Here is a 14004-nt window from a genome sequence, read left to right on the forward strand (position 1 = left end):
ACTATTCACTCAATAAAAGCCTTGCCACAATGAATACTAAGGTGATGATGATGATGACAAAAAGGTCTCATACAGATCCTGCCTTACAGTTATTAGATTTTCACATGAAGACACAACAAATAAGTTTATCAATTGTATGGCATGATGATTATTTACTATCCATTTGGTGGAAGTGGATCATTTTAAAGGACTTCATTCTCACCACCTTCACATTGAGCAGGCTAAGGAAGAGGAGGAAAAAGAGGGTGGCAGAGGTGGAGGACATGGAAGAGGAGCCAGGAGAGACAGGCACACTCTGTGCAACGTTGTGGAAATACATCAAAATTTCTGTCTGACTTTTTTGGTTTTTCATTTCTCTAAAAATGTTTCTATATGGTACAGTCCTTCTTTAATTGTTTGCTTTAGTTTCAGTTCCCATATCATAGAAGGGTTCATGTCATAAAAGAAGACAAAACTGCTTTGAATTATGGCAGAATGCAAATGTTAGTTTGTTTTATGTCACTACATCTCTGTCCTCATCATCTGGCACTAGTTCAGAAGCATTCACCTCCATCAAGTAATTTTCTGTTAATTCCTCTGGTGTGGTGTCTATTAGCTCTTGAATTCCTCTAACATCCACATCTTGAAACCCTTCATCCCCCACCTTTCTTGCCATATCTAAATCTCTTTCATGATTTCCTTGATTGTCTCTGTTGTAAATTCCATGAAGTCATGCATAATATCTGGACAGCTTTCGCCAGGAATGTATTCTTGGGGTTTGATGGCTTTCTTGGATTTTTCTATAACAATGGCATCTTCAATAATGTAATCCTTCGAGACCTTTATGATGTTCTCTTAGGTTTCTCTTCATAGCATACACAATCTTTTCCATAAAGTACCATGTGTAATAAAGCTTAAAGGTCTTTATGACTCCTTAATCTAGAGGCTGAATTAGAGACATTGTGTTTGGGGGGGGGGGGCAAGTTCAACCTTGGGTGTTGAATGCATATGGTTTCTGGTGGCCAGTGAAATTGCTCAATATCACAAGAACTTTAGTTTTAAATTTATTTATTTATTTTTATTTTTTGTGTGTGTCTAGGTGAGAATTTTTATTAAGTCTTATTAATTTGCTAAGTGAAGCCCCATTTATTTATAGAAGAATGTTTGTTTTGTTTTTAATTTTTATTGGATATCTCAACATAATAAAAGCCATATATGGCAAACCCACAACCAACATCATTCTCAATGATGAAAAACTGAGAGCATTTCCTCCAAGATCAGGAACAAGACAAGGGTGCCTACTCTCATCACTATTATTCAACATAGTTTTGGAAGTTTTAGCCACAGCAATCAGAAAAGAAAAAGAAATAAAAGGAATCCAAATTGGAAAAGAAGAAGTAAAACGGTCACTGTTTGCAGGTAACATGATACTATACATATAAAATCCTAAAGATGCCACCAGAAAATTACTAGAGGTAATAAATGAATTTGGTAAAGTAGCAGGGTACAAAATTAATGCACAGAAGTCTCTTGCATTCCTATACACTAACAACAAAAAATCTGAAAGAGGAATTAAGGAAACATGCCCATTTACCATTGCAACAAAAAGAATAAAATACCTAGGAAGAACTTACCAAAAGGAGGCAAAAGACCTGTACGCAGAAAACTGTAAGACACTGATGAAAGAAATCAAAGACAATACAAACAGATGGAAAGATATAACATGTTCTTGGATTGGAAGACTCAACATTGTGAAAATGACTATATTACTCAAAGCAATCTACAGACTTAATGCAATCCCTATCAAATGACCAATGGCATTTCTCACAGTACTAGAACAAAAAATTTTACAATTTGTATGGAAACACAAAAGACCCCGAATAGCCAAAGCAATTCTGAGAAAGAAAAACAGAGCTGGAAGAATCAGTCTCCCTGACTTCAGCCTACACTACAAATCTACAGTAATCAAGACTGTATGGTACAGTTGCAAAAACAGAAATATAGATTAAAGGAACAGGATAGAAAGCCCAGAGATAAACCCACGCACATAAGGTCACCTTATCTTTGATAAAGGAGGCAAGAATATACAGTGGAGAAAAGACAGCCTCTTCAATAAGTGGTGCTGGGAAAACTGGACAACTACATGTAAAAGAATGAAATTAGAACACTTCCTAACACTATACACAAAAATAAACTCAAAATTGATTAAAGACCTCAATGTGAGGCCAGACATTATCAAACTCTTAGAGGAAATCATAGGCAGAACACTCTATGACATAAATCACAGCAAGATTCTTTTTGACCCACATCCTAGAGAAATGGAAATAGAAACAACACTAAACAAAAGGGACCTAATGAAACTTAAAAGCTTTTGCATAGCAAAGAAAAACATAAACAAGACAAAAAGACAACCCTCAGAATAGAAAACATTTGCAAATGAAGAAATGAACAAGGATTAATCTCCAAAATTTACAAGCAGCTCATGCAGCTCAATATCTAAAAAGCAAACAACCCAATCCAAAAATGGATGGAAGACCTAAATAGACATTTCTCCAAAGTAGGCATACAGATTGCCAACAAACACATGAAAAGATGCTCAACATCACTAATCATTAAAGAAATGAAAATTAAAACCACAATGATGTATCACCTCACACCAATCAGAATGGCCATCATCACAAAACCTAGAAAAAATTAATGCTGGAGAGGGTGTGGAGAAAAGGGAACCCTCTTGCACTGTTGGTGGGAATGTAAATTGATACAACCACTATATAGAACAGTATGAAGGTTCCTTAGAAAACTAATGATAGAACTACCATATGACCCAGCAATCCCACTACTGAGCATGTACCCTGAGAAAACCATAATTCAAAAAGAGTCATGTACCAAAATGTTCACTGCAGCTCTATTTACAATAGCAAGGACATGGAAGCAACCTAAAAGTCCATTGATAGATGAATGGATAAAGAAGATGTGGCACATATATACAATGGAATATTACTCAGCCATAAAAAGGAATGAAATTGAGTTATTTTTAATGAGGTGGATGGACCTAGGGTCTGTCATACAGAGTGAAGTAGGTCAGAAAGAGAAAATCAAATACCGTATGCTAACACACATGTGTGGAATCAAAAACAAATGGTATTGATGAACCTAGTGGCAGGGCAGGAATAAAAACACAGATGCAGAGAATAGACTTGATGACACAGTGGGGAAGGGGAAGCTGGGACGAAGTGAGAGAGTAGCAATGACATATATACACTACCAAATACAAAATGGATGGCTAGTGGGAAGCTGCTGCATAGCACAGGGGGCTCAGCTCTATGCTTTGTGATGACCTAGAGGGGTGGGATAGGGAGGGTGGGAGGGAGACGCAAGAGGGAGGAGATATGTGTATATATGTATATATATATATAACTGATTCACTTTGTGGTACAGCAGAAACTAACACAACATTGTAATGCAATTATACTGCAATAAAAATGTTTTAAAAAAATTCATTGGTGTAGAGTTGATTTAAAATATTGTGTTGTTTCTGCTGTACAACAATGTATATCAGATATACTCTCTTTTAGATTCTTTTCCCATATAGGTCATTACAGAGTTTTGGGAAGTGTTCCCTGTGCTATACAGTAGGTCCTTATTAGTTATTGATTTTATATATAATAGTGTGTATATGTCAATCTCAATCTCCCAATTTATCCCTCCTCCCACTTTCCCCCCAGGTAACCATAAGTTGGTTTTCTACATCTGTGACTCTATTTCTGCTTTGTAAATAAGTTCATATGTACCAATTTTTTAAATTCCACATATAAGCAGTGTCACGTCATATTTGTCTCTCTGTCTGTCTTACTTCACTCAATATGACAATCTTTAGGTCCATCCATGTTGCTGCAAATGGCATTATCTCATTCTTTTTAATGGCTGAGTAATATTCCATTGTATATATGTGCCACATCTTCTTTATCCATTCCTCTGTCAATGGACATTTAGGTTGTTTCCATGTCCTGGCTATTGTAAATAGTGTTGCTATGAATACTGGGGTGCATGTATATTTTCAAATTATGGTTTTCTCCAGATATATGCCCAGGAGTGGGATTGCAGCTTCATATAGTAGCTCTATTTTAAGTTTATAAGGAACCTCCAAACTGTTCTCCATAATTGTTGTACCAATTTACATTCCTACCAACAGTGTAGGAATGGGGTTCTGGGTGGCCAATGATATTGTCCAATATCAGAAGAACTTTAAAAGGCAGTGACTTACTGACAACATACTTCTTGACTTCAGGGAGAAAGCATCAATAAGACCAATCCAGAAAAAGGATTCTCATTGCCCAGGCCTTTTTGATGTACAACCAAAAGACTGGCAGCTGGTGTTTAACTTTTCCCTTCAAGGCTCAGGGGTTAACAGCTATACAGAGAAGGACAGTCCTAATCATAAATCCAATTGCATTTGCACAAAACAGTAGAGATAACCTATCCCTTTCTGCATTACATTCCGGTGCTCATCTTCTTTATCCATTCATCTGTCAATGGACATTTAGGTTGATTCCATGTCTTGGCTATTGTAAACAGTGCTGCTATGAACATTGGGGTGCATCTATCTTTTCAAATTAGAGTTTTTATCTTTTCCAAATATAGCCCCTGGAGTGGGATTGCTGGCTCATATGGTAACTTTATGTTTAATTTTTAAAGAAACCTTCACACTGTTTTCCATAGTGACAGCACCAATTTTCATTCCCACCAACAGTGTAGGAGGGTTCCTTCTTCTCCACACCCTCTCCAGCATTTATTATTTGTAGACTTTTTAATGATGGCCATTCTGACTGGCATGAGGTGATACCTCATTGTAGTTTTGATTTGCATTTTTCTAATAACTAGTGATGTTTATCTTTTCATGTCCATGTTAGCCATCTGTATGTTTTCTTTGGAGAAATATCTATTTAGGTCTTCTGCCCATTTTTTTGATTGGGTTGCATTTCTTTTCTATTGAGCTGTATGAGCTGTTTGTATATTTTGGATATTAAGCACTTGTTGGTTGCATCCTTCGCAAATACTTTCTCCCAGTCTGAAGGTTGTCTCTTTGTTTTGTTTATGGTTTCCTCTGCTGTACAAAAGCTTTTAAGTGTGACTAGGTTCCATTTGTTTATTTTTGCTTTTATTTCTATTGCCCTGGGAGACTAACCTAGGAGATCATTTCTGTAATATATGTCAGAGAATGTTTTGTCCATGTTCTAGGAGTTTTATGGTGCCATGTCTTATATTTAAGTCTTTAAGCCATTTAATTTATTCTTTTATATGGTGTGAGGGAGTATTCTAACTTCATTGACTTACATGTGGCTGTCTAGCTTTCCCAACACTACTTGCTGAAGAGACTGTCTTCTCCATTGTATATTCTTTCCTCCTGTGTCAAAGATTAATTGTGGGTGTGTAAGTTTATTTCTGGGCTGTCTATTCTATTCCTTTGATTTTTCTGTCTGTTTTTGTGTCAATGCCACACTGTTATAATTAGTGTAACTTTGTAGTATTGTCTGAAGTCTAGGAAGGTTCTGCCTCCAGCTTTGTTTTTTTCCTCAGGATTGTTTTGCAATTCTGGGTCTTCTGTGGTTCCATATAAATTTTATGCTCTAGTTCTGTGAAAAATCTCATGGGTAATTTGATAAGGTTGGTATTAAATCTGTAGATTCCTTTGGATATTGTGGCCATTTTAATGATATTAGTTCTTCCAATATGGGATCATGGGATATCTTTCTATTTCTTTGAGTTATCTTGAATTTTCTTTATCAATGTTTTATAGTTCTCAGCCTATAAGTCTTTCACCTTCCTGGTTAGGTTTATTCCTAGGTTTTTTTGTTTGTTTGTTTGTTTGTTTTGATATAATTTTAAAAGGGATTTTTTTTTTACTTTCTCTTTCTGATATTTCATTGTTAATGTAAAGGAATGCAACAGAATTCTGTATATTAAGTTTGTATTCTGCTACTTTGCTGAATTCATTTATTAGACCTAGTAGTTTTTGTGGGGGGTTCTTAGGGTTTTCTACGTATAGTATTATGTCTTCTGCATACAGTGACAATTTTACATCTTCCCTTCTAATTTGGATACTTTTTATTTCTTTTTCTTGTCTGATTGCTGTGGCTAGGACTTCCAAAACTATATCAAATAGAAGCGGTGAGAGTGACATCACTGTCTTGTTCCAGATTTTAGTGGGAACTCTTTCAGCTTTTCACCATTGAGTATTAGGCTGGCTGTGGGTTTGTCACAAATAGCTTATTATGTTGAGATATGTTCACTCTATACCAACTTTGTTAAGAGTTTTTATCATGAACAAATGTTTAACTTTATCAAATGCTTTGTCTACATCTATTGAGATAATAATATGGTGTTTGTCTTTTCTTTTGTTGATGTGGTGTATCACATTGATTGACTCACATAAGTTGAAACATCCTTGTGACCCTGGGATGAATCCTACTTGATCACAGTGTATGATCTTTTTTATAGGTTGTTGGATTCTGTTTGCTAACATTTTTTGGATGTTTTTTGCGTCTATATTCATCAAAGATATTAGCATGTACTATTAATAATAATAATAATAATAATAATTCTTTAGTACTGTCTTTGTCTGGTTTTGGTATCAGGATGATGGTAGCTTCATAGAATGACTTTGGGGGTGTTCCCTCCTCTTCAATCTTTTGGAAAAGTTTAGGAAGGATTGGTATAACTTCTTCTTTGTATGTTTGGTGGAATTCCCCCAGTGATGTTATCCAATCCTAGACTTTTGTTTGCTGGAAGTTTCTTTTTTATTGTAGATTCTATTTCACTTCTACTTATTGCTCTGTTCAAATTATCTATTTCTTCTTGATTCAGTTTTGGTGGGCTGTATGTTTCTAGAAACTTGTCCATTTCTTCTAGGTTGTCCAGTTTGTTGGTGTGTAATTGTTCATAGTCTTCTCTTATGTGTTTTTGTATTTCTGTGGTATCAGCTACTATTTTTCCTCTTTCATTTCTTATTTTGTTTATTTGGGTTCTCTCTCTTTTCTTCTTGATGAACCTGGCCAGAGGCTTCTCAATTTTGTTTATCCTTTCAAAATACCACCTCTTGCTTTTATTTACTTTTTCTATTGTTTCTTTCATCACGATTTTATTTATTTCCTCTCTGATCTTTATTATTTCCTTCCTTCTGCTGACTTTAGGTTTTGTTTGTTCTTTTTCTAATTTACTTAGGTGGTAGGTGGTTGTTTATTTGAGATTTTTCTTGTTTTTTTGAGGAAGGCTTGCATTGGTATGAATTTCACTCAGAACTGCTTTTGCTGCATCTCATAGATTTTGTATGATTGTGCTGTCTCAAGGTACTTTTTAATTTACCCTTTGATTTCATCATTGACCCATCAGTCTTTTAGTAGCATGTTGTTTAGTCTCCATGTAATTATTTTTTCTTGTTTCTCTTTTTGTGTTGATTTCTGGCTTCATGCCATTGTGGTCAGAAACGATGCTTGAAATAATTTCTATCCTCTTAGATTTGTTGAGGCTTGTTTTGTGTCCTAGTATGTGGTCTATCCTAGAGAATGTTCCATGTGTGCTTGAAAAGAATGTGTATTCTGTTTTGTTTTCTTGGATGTAATGTCCTGAAAATATCAAGTCTAACTGTTCAATTGTATCATTTATGATCTCTGTTGCCTTACTGATTTTCTGTCTGGAAGATCTGTTCATTGACGTAAGTGGCATGTTGAACTCTCCTACTCTTATTGTGTTCCTGTCAATTTCTTCTTTTATGTCTGTTGGTATTTGTTTTATGTATTTATGTGCTCCTAACTGGGTGCATATATGTTAACAAGTGTAATATCCTCTTCTTTTATTGATCTTTTTATCATTGTATAGTGTTCTTCTTTATCTTTCTTTACGGCCTTTCTTTTAAAGTCTATTTTGTATGTTATGAGTATTATGACCCCCCACTCTCTTGTCATTTCTGTTTGTATGAAATATCTTTTTCCATCTCCTTACTTTAAATCTATGTGTGTCCTTACCCCTAAAATGGGTCCCTTGTAGGCAGCATAAGCTGCCTTGTAGGCTCGTGTTTTATTATCCAATCTGCCACTCTATTTTTAAATGGAACATTTAGTTTATTTAAGGTAATTATTGATAGATATGTATTTACTGACATTTTAAACCTTGTTTTCCAGTTGATTTTGTATTTCTTCTTTGTTCCTTTCTTTTTCCTTTTGTAGTTTGATGGTTTTCTTTTGTGTTAGGCTTGAGTTCTCTTCTTTTTATTTTTTGTGAATCTATTGCATGTTTTTGATTTGTAGTTACCCTGGTTTTCAAGTATGTTATCCCATTACTGTATCTACTTGCTTTAGACTGGTTGTCATATAAGCTCAAACATATTCTTTTTAAAAAATCTACATTTTCTTACTCCCCTCCCCCATATTTTATTATTTTGATGTCCTCTTTTACATCTTCAAGTTATCCTTTGCTGTTCATTTTAGTTATTATTACCTTCACAAAAATTTTTAATTTTTTTTAGCTATGTACTGACTTATTTAAGTGATTTACTTTCCTATTGTGATCTTTATTTTCCCTATGGATTCTTGCTTCTTTTCTATTTAGAGAAGACCTTTCAATATTTATTTTAGGATATTTTTAGTACTGCTGTATTTTTTTAGTTTTTGCTTCTCTGAGAAATTCTTTATCTCTCCTTCTATTCTAAATGATAATCTTGTTGGGTAGAGTATCCTAGATTACAGGATTTTCCCTTTCATGACTGAATATATCTTGCTACTCCCTTCTCATTTGTAACATTTCTGTAGAGAAATCAACTGATAGCCTTAGGGGGGTTCCCTTGTAACTAATCCTTTGTTTTTCTCTTGCTACCTTTAGAATCCTCTCTTTATATTTAACTTTTGCCAATTTAATTATAATATGTCTAGGTGTAGGTCTATTTGGGTTCATCTTTCTTGGGACCCTCTATGCTTCCTGTAACTGGATATCTGTTTTCTTCTTTAGGTTTGGGAATTTTTCAGCCATAATCTTTTAATACATTTTTGATCCCCTATTCTCTTTCTTCTCCTTTGGGGATCCCTATTATGTGTAGATTGGCTCACTTTATATTATTCCATAGATCTCATTTATTGCTTTCACTTTTTTTTGTCTTTCTGTCTGCCCTTCTGGCTGCATGATTTCCATTATTCTATCTTCCAGATCACTTATTCATTCTTCTGCATTATTTAGTTTGCTATTTATTGCCTTTTGCTCAGTTTATGTCTCAGCAAATGAGCTTTCTAATTTTGATTGGCTCCTCTTCAGTTTCTAGTTCCTTGTTACAGTGATCTGCATTTCTATTGATAGTTTTTTAATTCCTTCAATATTTTTATTACCTCCTTTTTGAACTCAGGGTCTAGTAGACTGGACAGGGTTGTTTCATTGTTTGTTCTTTCAAGGGAATTCTATTGTTCTTTTAATTAGGAGTGGTTCCTCTGCTTCTTCATTGTACTTACATTTGTCTGACTCTATTCATTTAGGAGAAACTATTATCTAGTGTGTTCTTGAAGGGCTTTTTTTTTTTTTTACATGGGAGCCTCCCTGTGTAGCCTGTGTGTGTCTAATATTTGTGGTGCAAGGGCTGTTTTTTGTATGGATGACTTCCATGTCTTTCCTCAGTGTGTGATGACAATTATTCCCTTAATAGGGGGTGTGATTGGTGTTGTGGTGATCAGAGCCTGCAGTGGATGTTGAGTGGGTCTCCTTTTTGCTCTGTGGTTGTCACAGCCCTGTCAGTGGCAGGGTCTGCTCCCCAGTTTTTGGAATGGAAGCCCCCAGATGTGGTCTAAGTTGTGGTGAGAGGTAGGCAGGACTGGAGCACTCGCACTAGTATAGAAGTCACTGATTATTCCTCCACAAGGACTGTCCACTGGGAAGTCAGCTCTGTGGCATCATCTGTCATCTGTTGCAGAGGCTTACAATGTACCCTGTTGTTGGCACTGCCCTAGCCCCACCTCAGCCATGTGAACACAGGCAATCAGTTCAGATGTTCATCAGGCACTGTGCTCACAAAGCCACTGGCATAGATCCACAAAAGTCTGGCCCTGGGACCTGCCATACTTATGCACCTGGACCTGACATGGGAGCTAGAGAATCAGTGCAGACCCTGGCCCTGCCTCCACATGCACATGTCCTCAAAGCCTGCCACTACTAACCTTTGACCTGCTCCAGCCATGGGAACCCCAGTAATCCATTCAGTTGTCCTGCATGCATCAAGCTTACAAAACCACTGGTGGCATAAATCCACTGAAGTTGCAGAACCACCAGGGATCATCTCAGATTTCAGCTCCACCTCTGTGTGTGGGCAACCAATTGGGGTTTGTGTGCTCCTGGAGCTTGTAGAGGTGGAGCCAAACCTGCTGTGAGTAAGCCAAGAATGAGGCTGTTATGGCAAGGCCCCATCCCTCCCTTCATGCACAAGTTAACAATGGGGCTTCTGTTAAGACCCAGGTCTGTCCTGCATGCACCACTTTTTGAGGCCCAGACCACATTCCACTCACTTTGGACTGTCTCCATGCATTCCTTTCCCTGAGTCGGTCAGCTGAGGTCCAAGTTTCAGCACCCAGCCCCAACATGCAACAGCAGGTGAGTGAATATTTCCTCTTTCACAGCTCCCTCCCAGGGGTGCATGTCCCATCCCAATTCCTTTTTTATTCTTTTGTCCTACACTGTTATGTAGGATCTTTCTTGTAGCATTGTTTGTATGAGATCTTCTGCCAGCATTCAGTAGGTTTTCTGTGAGAATTGTTCCACATGTAGATGTATTTTTGTTGTATTTGTTCCTTTTATTCTGCCATCTTGATCTCCCCTCAAGGTCTTTCTTAATGGCTTCTGGGAAGTTGTGTACTGACCCTTGGTCAGCAGAAGTTGCTTCTCCTGTTATCTTTACATTTTTTTAAGCCAAACCTCTTTCTATAATTATCAAACCATTTTTTACTGGCATTAAATTCTCCAGCTTTAGATCCTTCACCTTCCTTTTGATTTAAGTTGTCATATAATGACTTTATTTTGAATCATGTTAGAATCTATGTGTATGTCTTTCTTATAGCAATCCTACACCCACTTAAAAGCTACATTTTCAATATGAGATAAAAAGGTATTTCACAAAACATACAAAGTTTTCATGGCTACTGGCATAGCTGCAGCAATGGGGAACTTCCAGTGATGGCATCAAGCAGTGCACATTAACAGGACCAGCCAGAGTCACATGAGTTTTTCACTTTCAAGCACTTAGTTTGGATGACAAACCCAAAGGGAGGCCATGCCACCAGCAGTAAATGTTGCTTGACGACCCAGACACATGGTATGATTGTTTTGCATGGGTGTAGAGTTACATATTGAAGTGAAAGAGAGCATTTATTGCTCTCACCCTCTTCCTGCAATACCTGAGGTTGAATGTCCTCCACAGTTATCAGGGGTGTTGTTCTCCCACAAAGGTCAGGACATTGCCGTGTCTCACCTCAGTAGATAAAATCTCACTTTCTCTCCAGTCATCCCATACTTGACCCTGACCCTGAAAGTATCAGTTTGAGAGAGGACAAGGCCATCTTTACAAAATTTACACAGATGCACTATATCCTTCACTTTGGCCACTGGCCATTGCAAGATAGTTCCTTTTAAAAGGTATGAAATTAATAAATGATATTGAGTTATTTTCTCAAATCAGAATGCTCCATTTTTGTATATTCAAATCAAATATCCTTATGCTAATTCTGGTAGAAAGAGTGTTATGAACAATAATATAGTTGACTCTTGAACAATGCAAGAGTTAAGGACACTGACTCCTGTGCAGTAGAAAATCTGTGTATAACTTTACAGTCAGTCTTCCACATCCAGGTTCCACACCCACTGATTCAACCAATCATGGGTCATGTAGTACTCTATTATTTATTAAAGAAATCCATGTGCGGGTGGACCTGTGCAGTTCAAACTCATGTTGTTCAAGGGTCAACTGTAATCAATTTCTTACTTCTTTGAATTATCCATGATGTGTGTTTTCTTTAAACCTTAATTAGTGAACTAGCTTCAGAATACCCTTATTTTTCCCCAACTAAGAAAAATTTACACTCTATTTTAGAACTAATACGTTTCTTGATGTAAATTTATCATTTCTATGTAAGTATCACTTGTAACCTTTAGTTTCTATGTGCTTATCATTCTAATTAAGATTACTATATTCTACTGGGTTATAACAATCATTGTTGTGAATACCAGTAAACTTTCTAGAGTCAAATAGTTTTGCTCAAAATTAAAAGTCATGACCTCAGTGTTAGCTTCATTAGTTAAGTTGTCCCTTTATTTATTTGTTTTTCTAAATGTATTATATTTCACAATTTAAAGTTTTTCAGAACTAGTATTACTGAAAGCATAGGAAGGTATCAAAATAATTATAGGTATAACCCTAAACAAAGGTTGGACAAAGTATTCTTTTTTAAATTTAAAAGCATTGAAGAGCTACAAAGGCAGAGATGGATCCTTGGACCAAAAGCAAAGAGAAGAAGAAAATCTAGAAAGATAAGCCTGGCATTTGGATCACTTTCCTCCAGAGACTAAGAAGCTAAACTGGACTTAAAATAGCCTTGTGAATTAGAGAAGATAAAAACTGAAATGTAGAGCCTGGCAAGGAGAGGGAGGTCCTGGCAAATCCGCAGATTTAAGACTGGGGTCCCCAAGGGCTGCACCTAAAGAGTTAGGGTAAGCTAAAATAGCCCAGCCCTTACAAGGACCGAAGTTCAATTTGCATCATTTCAATCCTTGTTGGGATTAAGGGGATCTGGTAATGCTATTTGCCAGAAACAAATATAAATCTTATTTGGGATGAAAATAACTACCTTAGGCATCAAATTATCTCTATAATTTTTCAAAAACAACAAATGGCACTGAATTTAAAAGATCAGGCACACAGAGACAAAAGCACGTGTCTGAAACCAAAAATACCCCAAACAATAGACAACATAACAGATTCACAGACTATCCAGATAGTAAAATTTCAGACATAGACTAAAGTACAAATAATAACAATATATGACAATAATAGCACAAAGTACAGGAAAAGTATATATCAAAGTATTACTTAGAAGGTTCTTACATTACAGAGAAATACTGTAATATTAATTTAAAGTAGAGTGTACTAAATTAAAAACATATTGAAATAACTGGAATAACTACTGAAAATAAAAGAGGGTAAAAATTCAAAGGAGGAAAAAACTTGATTTGGGGAAAACTACTATTGTTTTAAAAAAAGAACCCTGAAAGTATTAATTGGAGGGTGGATGTTATGAAACACTAAACAGTTCAAAAAAGAGTTTATGAACTGCATGTCTGCAATGCTAGTTACAGTAAATTAACATCTACATAGATGACATTTTAGAAACAAAGAAAGTAGTGTCTAGTGGAGAAATTAGCTATGAGACTCTACATGAAAATTTATGTTGAATTTTAAATCTGTCTGAATTTAGGCAATAGTTCTACACATAGGGATTCAAACAAGGAAATAGTTTTATAAAGATAGACACTAATAGGGACTTTCCTGGTGGTTCAATAGTTAGGACTCTTCACTTCCAAAGCAGGTAGGTGTGGGTTCCATCCTTAGTCAGGGAATTAAGATCCCACATGTCACGTGGTACAGCCAAAAAAAAAAAAAAAGATAGATACTAATGGCAGCATTTTCATAATAAAAGTAATTAAATACACAAAAATAAGAATTTGTTACCTAAATTATAATATATGCAATCAACTAAATATTATGCAGCAAAATAATTATATTATAGAAGTATATTTGACTGAGAGAGATGGTCATCATTTAGTTTACAGTGACAAAATGTTTACAATATTATATTATATATATATATATTGTAATAAGTGATTATCTCTGATTCATAGATTTATGGACAGTGTGTATTTTTTTCTTTTTTTTTTTTTTTTAAACATCTTTATTGGGGTATAATTGCTTTACAATGGTGTGTTAGTTTCTGCTTTATAACAAAGTGA

The 14004-nt window shown here is 35.8% G+C and overlaps 1 pseudogene; it reads right to left on the reverse strand.

Moving 5' to 3' along the window:
- Positions 1 to 493: 493 nt before the first annotated feature.
- LOC112410009 (PRELI domain containing protein 3A-like) overlaps positions 494 to 14004 on the reverse strand; it is an 18228-nt pseudogene continuing 4717 nt past the window's right edge.

This window comes from Neophocaena asiaeorientalis, unplaced genomic scaffold, assembly GCF_003031525.2.
Source record: "Neophocaena asiaeorientalis asiaeorientalis breed wild unplaced genomic scaffold, Neophocaena_asiaeorientalis_V1.1 scaffold320, whole genome shotgun sequence".
NCBI lineage: Eukaryota > Metazoa > Chordata > Mammalia > Artiodactyla > Phocoenidae > Neophocaena > Neophocaena asiaeorientalis.